Source organism: Vulpes vulpes, unplaced genomic scaffold, assembly GCF_048418805.1.
Source record: "Vulpes vulpes isolate BD-2025 unplaced genomic scaffold, VulVul3 u000000698, whole genome shotgun sequence".
NCBI lineage: Eukaryota > Metazoa > Chordata > Mammalia > Carnivora > Canidae > Vulpes > Vulpes vulpes.
The window spans coordinates 742,192-759,838 of NW_027325792.1; the positions used below are offsets into that span (position 1 = coordinate 742,192).

The 17,647-nt window shown below is 39.2% G+C and overlaps 2 protein-coding genes and 1 pseudogene across 2 annotated transcripts in view; 1 reads left to right on the forward strand and 2 right to left on the reverse strand.

Annotated features, from left to right (window-relative positions):
- Positions 1–17,647, forward strand: part of LOC140597372 (uncharacterized) — a 340,786-nt gene that overhangs the window by 234,661 nt on the left and 88,478 nt on the right. The window lies entirely within an intron of this gene.
- Positions 1–17,647, reverse strand: part of LOC140597389 (piwi-like protein 1) — a gene marked incomplete at its 5' end in the record, with an annotated part of 124,338 nt that overhangs the window by 33,724 nt on the left and 72,967 nt on the right. The gene's annotated exons all lie outside the window — the stretch shown is intronic.
- Positions 1,869–8,294, reverse strand: LOC140597365 (FAS-associated factor 2 pseudogene; annotated as a pseudogene).

The following is a 17,647-nucleotide window of genomic DNA, read 5'->3' on the forward strand; positions in this document are numbered from 1 at the left end:
AGTGTTGTTTTTTTTTTTTTTTTTAGGCTGATGGCTTGCTGTTTGATAAACAGCTGAAATAACCCGGAGGTGATCTGGAAATGAGCGAATCCTTGCAGATCATCGGCTTCTCAGTATTTTCTCCCTTGCAGGTCCCATGGAGTTCCGAGGTCCTTGGGAGTAACAGATTGTACTGGCTTTAAGTGACAAAATGTGCATCCTTCCTGGAGGAGGAAGGGAGATGACACCTATGCAGCAGCCCTACGGTAAGGAGACAGGAATGGGGTCTGAGCAAAGCAGGCTTGTTTCCACATGGACTAGGAAGGAACATGTGCTTCAGATAAAACTTCCTGAAACCTAAAGTAAATGGGTAGGCCATCCCAAGAACCGTACCGACATACACTTTTTCTTAACAGTCTGGCATCTGACCTCCTTCCCTGAACAAGTATTGAAAGGCCAAGAGACATAACGTGCACGTTGTAGAATAAGATGCAGACTGAATTAAGGAAAAAGTTTTACAACTTCCCAAAGATGTGTGGGCAAAACACCCAAAACAATACCCAACCTAGAGAAGGCCCTTAATATCCTGCCCTTCTGTGTACTGCCGGGGAAATAGCTATGAGTTTGACAGGGAGGGAGACTCAAAGTTATGTGGGAAAATTCCTCTTTGCATGGTTGTAAGCATGAAGCAGACTTCACATAAGGCTGAATAGAGAACATGCTTTATCCTGGTATCCATTCCAGTTACCTTTCATGCCAATAGACAGTGACTTCCCACTCATCTGGCCTTGAGGCAGCAGTAAACAAAATGGAATAATCGGCAGCGAGGAGCAGAATTAAATTAAATTTTCCTAGAGATGGTGTTTTAGACATCTGTGCCAAGACCACTGGGTAATTCCCGGGCTCCCTAGGTGGTGCCTTGTGAGGTTCCTTATTCTGTCCCTTACCCATGTTTACCCCAACCACTGTGGGATGCAGAGGAGAAGCCACGTACATCACTGCTACCTAAAAGAGAAAGAGTTGCCCTTAGATTTTAGGGAAGCAAGAGAGAAAGCCTTTGGAGACTGCAAATCTACCACGTTATGTTTTATCTTGATATGAAGCCTGGCCTCAAAGCATGCTAGGCTCCAGTTACTTCAGTAGGTTGCTGTGTTACAAGTCTGCACCAGTCTAGCTATAGAACACTTTGGAATATTTGCCATCTCATGCTGACATCTGTTAATAATACATGGCATGACCCATGTACCCATTACCATAAACTCAACCAAAGAAGGGACATCCATCCAGAGGTTAAAAAACCCCTATTACCTCAAAACAGCAATAGAGGGAGAGGATTAAAACCTGCCTCCAGCAGGTGGCTATATCAGAAACTAACTGTACCTTCCAGCAGTTTACACACACCTGGAGTTCTGTCTTGGCTCCCTTCAAGGTTTCTAGTTCTATCCTTGAACCACCACCACCACCACCACCACCCACTTCTCCCACTGATACAGGCAGGGCACCATCATGGGGTTCTGCTGGTTCTACCATTGACCCTGCTAGTCCTTTGATAAGGCACCAAGATTGGCAATTCAGGAACACTCGGGGCTGGGCAGGAAGAGCACGTACACATCAGAAGAGGAATGAAGAGCTGCTATCCTTTGGTTCAGATTGCATAGTAACCATCTAGTACAGAGTCCAAGGGACAACTGCAGTTAATGAGTATACACAGAGTTCACACTGCATATATGGGGATATCTGTACAGAGACTTTGTGGGGCAATGAACTCCAGATTTCTCCCAATACTCCAAGCGAGGCGCATAGATGGTAAGAAAGGACAGCAAGAGTTGGACCAAAAAGAACAACCTCTCTAGGAATGTGAGAGGGACAATGGCAAAAATAAGCACAAACCAGCCCAGGTCACCTTTATTACACTCTTGTGGGCTAAGGAGCCCAGAGCATGAATTCATGGGCTTAAGAATTGGCTCTTTATCAAATAAAGTTAAAAAAAAAACCCAGCTATGTTGTGGGACTCAGGAAATTTAACAAAACCCCCTACCCCTGGACAAGCAGAGCAGGACTGACTATTTTGGGCTGCACCCACCTTGTGCTGACCTGCTTATTACTTAGGGGCACAACATTGTCAGTCTCATTCCTTTGGTCATTACAAAGCAACAAAAAACATTTAGAAGTTATTCATAAAATGTGGGAAGTTCAAGGAACATCTCTCTTCTGTGCCTCTTCTCTGGTGGTGGGAGAAGCAAGTCGTCAGGAGATGCTGCAGTAGTAGCTGGTTGATAGATGTTTTTTTCCACTTTTATTTTTCATAAAAGCAAGGATGAATGAGAACTAGTGGGAATGTCCCCTTCCCCAGTTGGGACAATGACTGGGTCGAAGTCCTTCGACCTTTCTTTGGAAGGTGTGTGGTGCAGAGGCAGTAGGGAAGGGTGGGCTTGCCAGTGGGAACGTTCACTGCTGACCTTCGCACACACACACACAGGTGGTGACTCTTTTGGGCTGCATGGTTTCTGATCCTCCCTTAGGATACAGCAATCTTAAAAAAAATATTGTATTATAATAATAATATGAATTTCTCTCTCGGTTTTTGTTTGTTTGTTTGTTTCTCCATTTCTTTTAGGGATTAGGAGGGGAGAGGGAAGAAAAATGTCATTCATCTTTCAGGTCCTGAACAGAGAACTTCTGTGTGGCTAAGTCTGGCCTCCTGAAGTGTGGGGGTGTTGGGCCACTCCTCTGAAGGGATGCAAGGCAGCACCCGCCGGGGAAAGTTGGCTTCAATCTGAAACTTTTCAGGGCTTTCTTTCAAGGAGAAGAAGTAGTCATGGATTACTGTTAGAGACTGTGAAAAGTGGAATCATCTCTCTACTCGAGAATCATTGGCTAATTTGAAAATGATCTTGACACTTTCAGGGTCATCAGGGGAAGGCTCTGGGGGCAGATACTGCAGCTTCCCCTCCTTTTCCTCTTGTAGATTCCGCGCACCTCTCTCCTCTGCCAACTTTTGCTGTTGCACCTCCTCCTCCTCCTTGCGCCCCTTCAGCTCTGGCTCCTCCCGTGTCTTCCTTTCCTTCTCCTGGTCAGCCCTGAGAGAGGCCAGATAGGCCTCGTCTTTCTGTTGTCGCAGGACCTGGGTCTGATTTCGTTCTTCCCTTTCAAGGCGTTCTGACACGAGGTAAGTCTGGTTTGCATCCATGATACATGTCAGCTGGTTAATAAGGTCATCGGGTCCCACTGCAGTCGTTCTCTGATCCTTCAGCATAATCAAGGCCAGGAATGGATAGGTGTTCCCTCCTAAACCCTGCAAGACCCTATATCCCTCAGGTTTATTTGCGGAGCATGCCCAGCGAAGCATCCTAGTGTTTATTAGGGAAATAACTTCAGGGCCCAGAGTGTGTTGCAACAGAACTCATCGGAGTCCTGGGGATCATCTCCATGAAGACAAACCAAAAGCAACCAAAGCTCCCGCTTGGCATCGTTAAGTGCCTGGCTGTACGTTCCCTGGTGGAAGGCAGGGTGTGCCCTCCCATATTTCTCTTCAAAAGAGAGCATAAATGAAACAATGTCCCCAACGGGGTCAGTGACCCAGCTGCGAGGGGCAAACCTAAATATATCAAGTATTGTGTAGGTAAATCGGAATGGAAGCATTATTAAGTAATAACCCCATCCAGGCAGCCCCCTTGGCTGTGGTCTTGCAATAGCCTAACTGTAGAGCCTGTGCTCAACTGTATTAACTTGCAGGGGTCAGGATGGAGGTGGGTTGAAAACATCTGGCACACCCTCTTGTTCATTCAATCGGTCCTGTACAGCAGCCTCTATGTCCCAGTAATGCTGTTCCAAGGGATGGCAGCATTGATCCATAGTTGCTATGCCAGTTAGATCCTGAAACTGCAGCAGTTTCTCTGTCTGCTCCTGGGTTATATCCGGCTCCTCAGGCGCTGCCATTTGGCCGCCGCCTCTACGCTTCTTAAAGGAATGATTTGATTACCTCTTATTGTAACGTAATTTCCTGTTTTGATTTTCATACTCTGGGTGTTTTGTTTTGTTTTGCCTGTTTAAAAATTTTCCTCTAATTAAGTTGCTGATTTTAAAAATACATTACTCAAGGTTGCTTTTTCTTTGAACAGAATGAATAACAGTGCAGAATGACCACATTTAAAAAAAAATTACGCTTGAAACAGTACTTAATTCCATGTTATTTGCCATATTCAATTCGGTTTTCTTTTGTTGCTTAGCCCTATAAGACTACCTTTATATAAATAATATTTCCTTTCGAGCACTAGCCATATGAATTAACAAATGTCATACCTGAACTCTGACTGAATCATATTAATTTTGTCTTAATAATTATGTAAAAAATAATTATGTATATGTGCATACTTTTTTGTGGGGAAGGAGTGTAGAATAAAAGAAAGAATGAAAACAGATCCAGAATATTTTTTCATTAATGTATCTTGAAAAAATTAAAATGTACTTGTCCATACAAGTACATCTTTATTAAGATGAAACTTTGTTCATAATAAATAATTCTGCTATAAAACGTCTTAAATCCATAAGCTTTGTCAAAATGGTAAAATTGCTGAATAAACTGGCAACATAACTGGAAAGAAAACACAGACCTATGCACACAAACACACATTAAATAAGTAGCCATGAAGTCACAGTTTGACCCAGTGAAGAATTTAAAACTAGAAGCAAAAGGTAGTCCTTTTATAAATTGCTGATCTCCTCATACACCTTGTTGCTACGTTAGTTGTTTTGCTTAGGAAAGAGGATCATTCTGACAGCTACAATTTGTGTTTCTCTATAAAATTGGAGTTGAAATATTATAAGATATTCTTATGATCTGTTTGATATTTTTAAGAGTATTATTTATACAATATTGAAATAATGAGGAGACATCTAGTCACATGTTTTTTATTTACCAAAATTGGGCATCTTCTATTACCTCCATGGTGGCATCCAAGCCATTTCCCAGTTGGCTTTGTTTAGAGAGGTAAAATTAACTCATTCTCTCACCATCAAATGCCTAAAAGCCCAACTGGGAAATAGAGAGTAAGTAAGACCAAGAGAGATGATATTTATTGTCAAAAGGGATAACAGCTTAATAACTTAGTTATGACTTCTATAATAAATAAGTTTGTATTACATAGATATCACATATGTAATATTTAAATATTACAAACATGTTACTTATATAATGTATAAATATATAGTTACTCATATATATTAGTATATGTATCAATTGTATATAGATAGCATTGCTATTTCTTATATATATACCTACACACACAGAAGTATATATTGCATATGCCCTGTTTGTGTGTGTGTGTGTGTGTGTGTGAGTTAGGAAAATGTTAAAACAAGATCTCAATTAGAAATTCAGGTCCTAAAGACCATTCTAAGACATTATACTTTATTTGCTATGTGAGTTGTGTCTTGGAGCAATACTTCTGAAAGTTTGTTGCTTAAAGGAAGCATTGTGCTATACATTCCTACCTTAATGCCAGTTAATAAGTGAGGTAGGGGAAAGCGTCCATGAAGCTCCCTGGAACCTATTTGCTATACTACTCTAGGAACACTTTTAGTTATCTAAGCCCTCCTTATTGTTGTTATTTTTGACTTCATATATCTAGGGATCAATATATACGAAGTCATCTTTAACATCTGAGTACAACTCTGTTCCCATTATTCACTCACAGTCCTAAACACGGGATTTGGCGATTTAGCAGGTATTCCTTGAGTGCCTACTGTTGGTCTAGGTACTGAGTGAGCTATGGCTGGAAATACAATGAAGAGATTCCCATACTCATGAACTTAATAGTTTAAGGTAGACAAGGAAATGATCATATAAAATGCAAAATATAAGTGGCAGCATCTATAAATATAGAAAGCAGGTATTTCCTTAACTTTGAATGGCCAATCTGCATATATATGCAGCCCTCTGGACTGAGACCTGCAGTGCTCTGGAATTCAGCCAAGCCCAGAAATGATTTATTCTGGAAATTTGCTCACAGAGATGGGACTCAAAACATGTGGCTGATTCATTTTTGAAAACTTTTATTGAAGATGTAGAGACTTTTTACCTTTATTTACTTTTAGGTAGAAGTCAAATATTTCTGAGGGCTGTGGATTACTGCAAACTGAGTTTTAAACTATCCAATGGTGTTAAACTTGATCAGATGCTCTGAAAAGATAGCATGAAGTTTTTTTTTTTTTTTAGATAGCATGAAGTTAAAAGTAAATTGAAAGACTGTAAACCTATTACTGTTTTCAATTTGAATGTTAGTTTGTGATTTGAAATTAGTGTGGAAGAAAAAAACAAATATCCAGTGATTAAAACTCAGAGCAGCATTGCTAAAACATTGCTCCAGAGGGGAGGGCTATGAAAATCCTATACAAATACATTCAAGAAGAGGTTTAGTTTTAAAAGGCAACAAAGGCAGTAAAATCTGTATTTTTCCATTCACAGTGTAAACTCTTTTAAATGCTCTTTAGCTACTTGCTTATCATATCTACCAGAGTTTAATGTAGAGAAACATGCTGAGTAGAAAAGTGAGCCCACATGAAGGAGCCTGGAAATGTTATAGAGCAAAGCTTTTTCAAAAAGTATTTATTTTCTATATGGCCAACAGCAGAAAGGCATGGGACACTATGGTGTACAGAGAGTTAAACTGTGTGCGTGTCTGGGGGTGGGGTGGCAAATGTAAGAAGAAATACTAATTCTGAGCCCTCAAAAACCTTTCCACTTTTCTGATAGCAAACTCTATTTGAATATGCATGTTCAGCCTCTCCTAAGAGAAATCTTGTTCCTAGCCAAGAAAGGTAATGTCATATCAATCTAAACATTCAGCTATACATTGAATGTGCTGATCTGGTCATTAGGAACAAGGATACTGGTTACACATGCACTATTTCTGTTACCTGTTTCCTAAGAGATATCAAGATAATTGCTTTTTGTGCTTCAGTAATATTCTATGCATAATATTTCACTTGCTGCATTATTTTATAAGTATCTACCTCTGTATATATCTCTCTGCTTGAGGACGGGTACTCTTAATTGTCTTTCTGTTTGCAACACCTAACTCAGTGCTTGGCAGAAGGTTGGCACATGGTGTTTAATTCAAGGAATGACTATGTTTTTTGGCAGGCCAACTTCCTCTATAACTCACCAAGTACGGTTTTCTTTCTTTAAAGACTTTCTAAATAGAATGTATAAGTTAAAGGGCAAGAATTAATTATTAACAATTTGCCTAAGAAATTAAGTCTCTAGATGGCATAAATCATATGCTATCAGTAACATTCATGCTTCTGTTGAAAACCTATCAACCCTTCTACAATTTCAACTTACAATCTAAAATGTGAAAATATTCAGCTGGAGATGATCAAACCCACTGGGCTGGACAGAGCAATAGGTCAGCACCTTTGCCCACATCCACAGCCTGGAGGTGTTAGAAGGTAAGCAGCGCCTTCATCATTCTGGCAATCTATTTTAGTCTAAGTCTACATCAAAAGCCTGTCAGGGCTCAGTGCTGATAACAAAGCACTATCGCTTTTCAAAGTGACAGAGCATAGTGACATATCAACACTAGGACTTAAATGAAAAACCCCTTCTAATTTAATGGGGAATCTGCTGAAGCTGTATTCAGCCCAGAATCCTGGTTTTCAATTAAAACTTTTTCAGGGGATCCCTGGGTGGCTCAGCAGTTTGGTGCCTGCCTTTTGCCCAGGGCGTGATCCTGGAATTCCGGGATCGGGTCCCGCATTGGGCTCCCGGCATGGAGCCTGCTTCTCCCTCTGCCTGTGTCTCTGCACGCCCCCGCCCCCATGTGTATCATGAATAAATAAATAAATCTTAAAAAAAAAAAACTTTTTCATAGCAAGAGAAAAGTTTGGCATATCCTTTCCTTTTTTGAGGCAGTTATGGAATTGTGTGGAGAAGACAGTAGTATGGTGTAGAGATGGCCCGGTACTAGCTAAGTACGTATGAGCCCTTCTCATCCACTAATTGCAGTTCCAACAGTATAACAAAAGTCTTACCTAAAACTCATACTGCTGAAAAGATCCTTTCTCTCAACACAACTTTTCTTCAATGAATGTTTTTTTCTGACACAGAGCATAAGAAGACAAAGGGGAACAATATATCAATTACTTACTACCTGCTTGTGCCAAGTACTATCAGTATAGGGAGGGGAAGGGGCTCTCACCTATGTTATTTCATGTAAATATTACCTATGCTATTTCATTCCTACTAAGGTATAGAATGTAGATGTCTATTTTCATGTTTTGTTCATACAGAAAAAGAAACACATGAGTAATTAAGCAGCTTCTATATGGTCACACACCCATTAAGGGGTAGAGTTGCAATATGCCCACCTAGTCTTTTATATTAGCTACAATATTGCTAAAATTTAAATGTGGAGAACTATGGATAACATCAACGTGCTGACATAATTAAACATTTATTTATTTATTTATTTATTTATTTATTTATTTAATGGTGTTTCTCACTTGCACTTTCCTTTTTAAAAAAAGATTTCATTTACTTATTCGAGAGCGAGAGAGAGGGGCACAGACACAGACAGAGGGAGAAGCAGGCTCCCCGCAGGGAGCCCGATGAGGGACTCGATTCCGGGACCCTGGGTCACGCCCTGAGCTGAAGGCAGACACTCAACCGCCGAGCCACCCAGGCGTCCCTCACTTGCACTTTCCTTAAACGAATTTCTTGAAACATATATCTTAAAACAAGCTTCGTTTTTTGGGTATCTTTTCTTAAAGGTTTTATTTAAATTCCAGTTAGTTTCAGGTGATTAACAATTACATGAAGACCTAAAACCGTAAGAGTTTTAGAAAAAAACAGGGAAAAAATATCCCTGATATTGGTCTTTGCAATGACGCATTATATATGACACCAAAATTATAAGCAATAAAACCAAAAAAAAGTGAGATAATATCAACTTAAAATACTCTTGCACAACAAAATGAAAAGCAACCCATGGCAAGGAAAACGGTATTTGCAAACAGCACTTAACATCTAAAATATATAAGAAAATTCAACAGCAAAAAACAATCTGATTTAAAATGGGTAAAAGATTTGAATAGACTGTTTTCCCTGAAGAAGATATGCAAATGGCCAATATGTACATGAAAATGTCCTTAACATTACTGATCATCACAAAAGTGCAAATCAAAATCACAGTGAATGTTACCTCATACTTGTCAGAATGGCTATCAGGAAGATAAGTGATAACAAGTGCTGGTGGCAAGGATTTGAAGTTAAGGGAATCCTTGTGCAAGTTGGTTGGGAATGTAATTCAATATGGGTACTATGGAAGGCAATATGGAGGATGGAGGTTCCTCAAAAAATTAAAAATAGAACTCCATATGATCCAGCAACCACCCTATGGTTACATAACCAAAATAAAATAAAATCCCTCTCTGAAAGAGATTTCTGTATTTCCATGTTTATTGAAGCATTATTTACAATAGCTAAGACATGGAAACAACATACTATACATAAACAAATAGATGAATAAAGAAAAAATATATGAATATTATTCAGCCATTAAAAAGGGAAACCTGCTGTTTGGTTTTTTTTCTTTTGTTTCGTTTGTTTATTTTTTTAATTTCTTTTTATTGGAGTTCAATTTGCCAACATATAGCATAACACCCAGTGTTCATCCCATCAAGTGCCCCCCCTCAGGTCCCATCACCCAGTCACCCCAACCCCCACACCCACCTCCCTTTCCACCACCCCTTCTTCGTTTCCCAGAGTTAGCAGTCTCTCATGTTCTCTTGCCCTCTCTGATATTTCCCCACTCATTTTCTCTCCTTTCCCCTTCATGCCCTTTAACTATTTTCATATTCCCCAACTTAATGAGACCATATAATGTTTGTCCTTTTGTGTGTGTGTGTGTGTGTGTGTGTGTGTGTGTGTGTGTGTGTTCCATCCTTGGAACAAAAGGATGATTTATTTATTTTTTTTATTTTTTATTGGTGTTAAATTTGCCAACATATAGAACACCCAGTGCTCATCCCATCAAGTGCCCCCCTCACTGCCCGTCACCCAGTCACCCCCACCCCTGCCCACCTCCCTTTCTACCACCCTTTGTTCGTTTCCCAGAGTTAGCAGACTCTCATGTTCTGTCCCCTTTCTGATATTTCCCACTCATTTTTTTTCTTTTTCCCTTTATTCCCTTTCACTACTTTTTATATTCCCCAAATGAATGAGACCACATAATGTTTGTCCTTTTCTGATTGACTTATTTCACTCAGCATAATACCCTCCTGGTCCATCCACGTCGAAGCAAATGGTGGGTCTTTGTCGTTTCTCAAGGCTGAGTAATATTCCATAGTATACACAGACCACGGTTTCTTTATCCATTCATCTTTTGATGGACGCCGAAGCTCCTTCCCCAGTTTGGCTATTGTGGACGTTGCTCCCATAAACACTGGGGTGTAGGTGTCCCAGCGTTTCACTGCATCTGTATCTTTGAGGTAAATCCCCAACAGTGCAATTGCTGGGTCGTAGGGCAGGTCTATTTTTAACTCTTTGAGGAAACTCCACACAGTTCTCCAGAGTGGCTGCACCAGTTCACATCCCCACTGACGGAGTAAGAGGGTTCCCCTTTGTCCACATTCTCTCCAACATTTGTTGTTTCCTGTCTTGTGACTTTTCCCCAATTCTCACTGGTGTGAGGTGGTATCTCATTGTGGTTTGGTTTTATATTTCCCTGATGGCCAGTGATGCGGCGCTTGTTGGTCATATCTATGTCTTCCTCTGTATGATTTCTGTTCATGTCTTTTGCCCATTTCATGATTGGATTGTTTCTTTGCTGTTGAGTTTAATAAGCTCTTTATAGACCTCAGATACTAGCCCTTTATCTGAGAGGTCATTTGCAAATAACTTTTCCCATTCTGTAGGTTGTCTTTTACTTTTGTGGACTGTTTCTTTTGCTGTGCAGAAGCTTCTTATCTTGATGAAGTCCCAATAATTCATTTTTGCTTTTGTTTCTCTTGCTTTCATGGATGTATCTTGCAATAAGTTGCTGTGGCCAAGTTCAAAAATGGTGTTGCCTGTGTTCTCCTCTAGGATTTTGATGGAATCTTGTCTCACATTTAGGTCTTTCATCCATTTTGAGTTCATCTTTGTGTATGGTATCAGAGAATGGTCTAGTTTGATTCTTCTGTATTTGGATGTCCAATTTTCCCAGCACCATTTATTGAAGAGACTGTCTTTTTTCCAGGGAGAGTCTTCCTGCTTTGTCGAATATTAGTTGACCATAAAGTTGAGGGTCCACTTCTGGATTCTCTATTCGGTTCCATTGATCTATGGGTCTGTTTTTGTGCCAGTACCACACTGTCTTGATGACCACAGCTTTGTAGTACAACCTGAAATCTTGCATTGTGATGCCCCCAGCTATGGTTTTCTTTCTTAATATTCCCCTGGCTATTTGGGGTCTTTTCTGATTCCACACAAATCTTAAGATGGTTTGTTCCAACTCTCTGAAGAAAGTCCATGGTATTTTGATAGGGATTGCATGAAATGTGTAAATTGCCCTGGGTAGCATGGACATTTTCACAATATTAATTCTTCCAATGCATGAGCATGGAATATTTTTCCATCTCTTTGTGTCTTCCTCAATTTCTTTCAGAAGTGTTCTATCGTTTTTAGGGTATAGATCCTTTACCTCTTTGGTTAGGTTTATTCCTAGGTATCTTATGCTTTTGGGTGCAGTTGTAAATGGGATTGACTCCTTAATTTCTCTTTCTTCAGTCTCATTGTTAGTGTATAGAAATGCCATTGATTTCTGGGCATTGATTTTGTATCCTGCCACGCTACCAAATTGCTGTATGAGTTCTCGCAATCTTGGGGTGGAGGCTTTTGGGTTTTCTATGTAGAGTATGTCATCGGCGAAGAGGGAGAGTTTGACTTCTTCTTTGCCAATTTGAATGCCTTTAATGTCTTTTTGTTGTCTGATTGCTGAGGCGAGGACTTCCAGTACTATGTTGAATAGCAGTGGTGAGAGTGGACATCCCTGTCTTGTTCCTGATCTTAGGGAAAAGGCTCCCAGTGCTTCCCCATTGAGAATGATATTTGCTGTGGGCTTTTCGTAGATGGTGCTTAAGATGTCGAGGAATGTTCCCCTATCCCTACACTCTGAAGAGTTTTGATCAGGAATGGATGCTGTATTTTGTCAAATGCTTTCTCTGCATCTAATGAGAGGATCATATGGTTCTTGGTTTTTCTCTTGCTGATATGATGAATCACATCGATTGTTTTACAAGTGTTGAACCAGCCTTGTGCGGGACAGCTTCTCATTCTTGTTTTCCGTGACCTCGATAGACAGTTTTGAAGGGATGTGTTGGTCAGCTATTTTGTGTTTTTTTTTTTAATTATTTTTTTATTTATCTATGATAGTCACACCCAGAGAGAGAGAGAGAGGCAGAGACAGGCAGAGGGAGAAGCAGGCTCCATGCACCGGGAGCCCGACGTGGGATTCGATCCCGGGTCTCCAGGATCGCGCCCTGGGCCAAAGGCAGGCGCCAAACCGCTGCGCCACCCAGGGATCCCATGGTCAGCTACTTTGTTGCAGGAGCCTCAATTTGGGTGTGTCTGATATTTCTGTCATGAGTAGGCTGGGAATATGGAATTTTGGAAAGACTACCACAGTGGTGAAGTGCTTCTGTGCCTTTCCATCCCATCTCAGTTGGGGGTGCATGAGATTCACACAGCATTACTGCTGACTTTCATCACTGACTTTTGTCACTCAGTTAAAGTTGTGTGTGCCAGTCTGCTGCCCCAAGTCACTGTTTCCCTCTCTCTACACTCTGTTGTTTAGAAGTGTGCTCTAAATCTACCCCACCTTTGGGGTAGGGGGTGGGGAGGATTTTCCTTCACCTCCTGAAGTGAGGAGTCTATTGTTAGGAATTCTTTTATTTTTTATTTTTTAAGATTTTATTTATTCATTCATGAGAGATACAGAAACATATGCAGAGGGAGAAGCCAGTTCCCCGTGGGGAGCCTGATGCAGAACTCAATCCCAGGACCCCAGCATCATGACCTGAGCCAAAGGCAGTTATTCAACCACTGAGCCAGGTGCCCCTATCTGGAATTCTATTAAAGCAAAATTAGCCTTTTCTCCCCTATTTGTTCATTTGTTTATATCAATATAAACTTGTGTATATTTATTTCATATTTTGGTTATAGTCCAATGCCGTATTATTAAGAAATCTTTTTGAGTGACAAAAAAAAAATGAATTAAAGTATCTCCACAATGCTCTGAGGTTGGTACCATTATTATGTCCACTTTACAGGTGAGGAAACTGAATCTTAATGTCAAAACGGCACAGGCCAGATTTGAATCTGTCTGGGTCAGGCAAAAATTGCTCCAGGTTGCTTGCAGGAATTGTCTGCTGGATAACAAACACTTTCCTCTCTCTAGACTTCAGAGGATCCAAACACATCCAGGCCTCCCCTTCTCAATTACCTTCTTCCCTATCCCTTACCCCAATTTGCTCTATTAATTAATTTGTACTTTTATAAAGTTTCTCTTGCCAGAATGTTGAGCAAAAATCACGTCTACCATTTCCACACAGCAGTTATTTCTATCTTCTAAGTTCCCTCCCTGTCTTAACTCCTTGGCATCCATTGTTTTATATTCTATTAGCTCATATGGGCAGAGGACTTGGCAGTTTGTAAAATGCTTTCACACATCATCTGATCCTTGTGATGTCCTTATGAGGTAAGCATCACAACCAATGTGTTTCCCATTCTCTATGGGAGATAGTTGAGGTCAATGAGCCTGAGAAACTTGCCCAGGACCCACTGCTGGGAAGTGGTAAACCCTATAAGGCAGAAGGAACACCATGTAGAATGACTCAAAGGCAAAAACCAGTATGGGACATTTGAGCCAGTGCCCACTGTTCATTATGGAGTATTAATGTGTAACACATTGGTGCCTATTCATATTATTTATTCTTTTTGATTCATTCTTGGTAGGTTTTATGCTTCTAGAAATGTATTCATTTCTTCTAGGTTATCAAATTTGGTGGCATATAATTGTATATGGCAGTTATTTTCTGATCATATGCATTCCTGTAGTGTCAGTTGTAATGGCTCCTTTAGTTTCTAATTTTATTTATTGAAATCTTTTTGTCTTGTTTAGTGTAGCTAAAGGTTTGAGAGTTTTATCTTTCAAAAATACACGTACATTTTAAAGATTTGTTTTGAGAGAGAAAGAGAGAGAGAGAGAGCACACAGGTGGGAGGAGAGAGAATCTCAAGCAGGCTCTGCACTCATGACCTTGAGATCATGACCTGAGCTGAAACCAAGAGTCAAAGGCTTAACTGACTATACTACCCAGGTGCCCTGATATATATATGTTTATTTATGTATGTAATATGTATGTCCAATGTGGGACTCAAACTCATGACCCCAAGATTAATAGTCATATGCTTTACTGATGGAGCCAGCCAGACACGCCTGTTTTATCTTTTTGAAAAACCAGCTCTTAGTTTCATTGATTGATCATTTTTTATTGTTCTTCTAGTCTCTATTTCTTTTATTTCCAGTAAATACCAGTGCATACCTTACTAGGTATGAATCTTTTTCAGCTTTGTCCAAAGGTTTGACATTACCCGTCCAATTAAGACAATGAGGATAATATATACTACTTAGATAAAACTCAGCGCATCACCTGCATGTTTTGCTATTCATTTTGCCCTCTCTATGACATTATACACACTTTTTACCCCATCATCAGATGCTATGTCCTTTAACCCACTGATTGCAACTTATTTTAAAGTAACTCTTAACTTCTCTCTGATAGATAGCTAAAGTTTTGATGGAGTGACAAGGAGTTGTAAAGCATAAAAAATTTTAGATACAAAATGGCCCTTTTGTATCTAAAGGATAACCTTAGACCCTATAAGCTCTCTTGAACTGTCTATTTCCTGTAGGCTTTGCCCACTACTTATTATTTTTCCAACACTAGCAAAATGACTATTTCATACAAATATTTAAGTGTTTTGTTGAATTAATGGACAATATAAAATGTGTATCGGGGGTCCCTGGGTGGTTCAGTGGTTTAGTGCCGCCTTCAGCCCAGGGCGTGATCCTGGAGACCCGGGATAGAGTCCCAAGTTGGGCTCCCTGCATGGAGCCTGCTTCTCCCTCTGCCTGTGTCTCTGCCTCTCTCTCTCTCTCTTGTGTCTCTCATGAATAAATGAATAAAATCTTTTAAAAAAGTGTATCTAGAACAGGGATAGGAGAAGAAAAGAGAGAAAAAGGCAAACATACTGGGGAAAGTTAGTTGAGAAAATGAATTCTACCAAATGGCTCATTTTTGTTAGGTACCAAGTTGAAAGTACATCCTCTTTCTTAATTCTTACTCTGCCTTGTCTTCACCTTCATCAAATGAAAACAAACAAACAAACAAACAAATAACTAAAGTTGATCTATGTGAAGTTATACAATGCCTTAGGGTTTTTTAGAACATATAAGTATAATGAAATTGGAACCATTAATTGAATCACACAATAATTCTACAGAGAAGAGAAAAAAATGTATTGAAAAGAAGAAACTGGTTCATAAAATAAGATTAAAAAATACATCTTTTAAAAATAAGATTAAAAAATACATCTAATCTTTTAATAAGATTAAAAAAATACATTTGAGTTTCAAGTTTAAAAAAATGCCAACACCAAAGACTGGCATCGAGTGGTAACAGTGGCAGTTTATTAATAATCTGTCATGTAAAGCTGACACAGTATATGCTGAATTCTGCTCTGCTTTACAATGAAATCCCATCCAGTTTATTACTACCAGAATTAAATATGTTCTATTGAAAGGCTTTAGTAAGCTTAAATATGATTTAAAGTTCTTTTTCCAATACATTTATTGCTTTCCTAACACCTTATTATCAAGAAGTCAGATCAACAAAAGTCTAATCTTGATTCTCCCACATATCCATGGTATACCAAACAGGGAGCAAGATAAAACACACATGTTTATAGGGGTTGATAGGTTTGCCTTTAGACAAATGGAAAAGTCATAGCAACTAAATTACTTGTTTCTGACACGTTGGGAGCAGGGAGGAGACTGCTGGAAATAATATAGGGTAAGTATTAAATAATAAAGGGTAAGTATTAAAAGTTACACCTGTAGAATTCACAGATGGATAATTTTTTTAATCAGAATTAGGTGTGAGCTATCCAGATAGGAAGAATCTATTTAAAGGTGTAAAAAGGTGATTGTCCATATTCAGACTAAAGGATTTGGAGGAGGTATTTTATAAGTAAACATCAATGAACCAGATTTTCATAAATGGTAATTGAAGTTAAATTCCATTTTTTCTACGTATTGTTCAGTTTGGCTATGCAGGATTATATCACCACCAGTTACCTAACATATTTTACATGACCTCTGTTAGTGTCAGGCTTCCAAAAGTGTGCTATGAGGATCTGAGGGAAGACAGGCTAAAAAGCATATGAGCCAGTCCAATTAGTAGAAAGGTTAAGAGTCATTACACAGTAAAACAACTGGAACAGAGTTCAGGATTTGGCATAGCGATCAGTAAAGAAATAAGTAAAACTCTGTACTATAAATATGTTGAGTTAGAATACTAGTTTTCATCCATCAGATAGTTAAGAGTATTCTTATTACTGAATAGTAAGACCATAATCTCAGATACACTTGTCTTTATTCCATGATTAAAACGTTTTTCAAATGAAACTTGAGAATTTGTGTCTATTTCCAAAATCTCAGAATAGAAATATAAATACAAAAGCTCTGCAAGATTTCCAACTTTAATCTCTTTCATTGAAAATATTAATCATCAAGTAGCAATATTCTAACACCTACTACTAGATAAGAGTGCAGAGAGGAGGATGTGGGGAAAGAGGATACCAGGAAGTAAGTATACTACCCAAGATAAAATTTTGCCATGGATAATAGAAATGAAAAGGTGTGTGTGAGTGTATGTGTGTGTATTTCTCATTTATTGGAGAAAGCATTATATAACGGTACTTGTTAATAAATTTCTACAAAGAAGAGGTTTACAAGTTCAAAAGAAGAATAGAAGAGAAGTAGAACAGCAGAAGCCTCAGTTTTCCCCATTCTAAATTCAGGCAATTGGAAGTGACAATTTTTAAAGTTTCATAATTCTCAGATAGACAATTCCAAGTGAATTTCCATAAACCATAATTGACTCATGATCATTGGCTAAGTAGCTCAACATGTAATTCACCATGTGAATATAAATGGAAACTTTGGTCAAAATAAAAGTGTCTTAAAAAAATAAATAAAAGTATTTTTTGTATAAAATATTCAGAATATCAAGGTGAGCACTTCCTAAGGAGCTGGATTTGTTGGCATTATGTGTGCAAAGTGTTAAAGAGAAAGTACATAACACTGGATTTAGGAAAACCTCTGGGAGCATGACATAATGCACATAATGACTGTACTGTAGCCATCAGCTTCCAGGTGGTGAAGGGTTGTAGTGTGCTGTGGTAAGTGGTATGTTGTGGTAGGTGGCATGTTGTGGTACGTGTGTGTACACATGCACACAATGGGTCACACGAACAATTACATTCTTTTTCTTTTTTCTTGTCTATTTTCGCCCCCCCCCACCCCCCGTTTCTTATTCCTGACCATACTATGGGCACTTGCCTT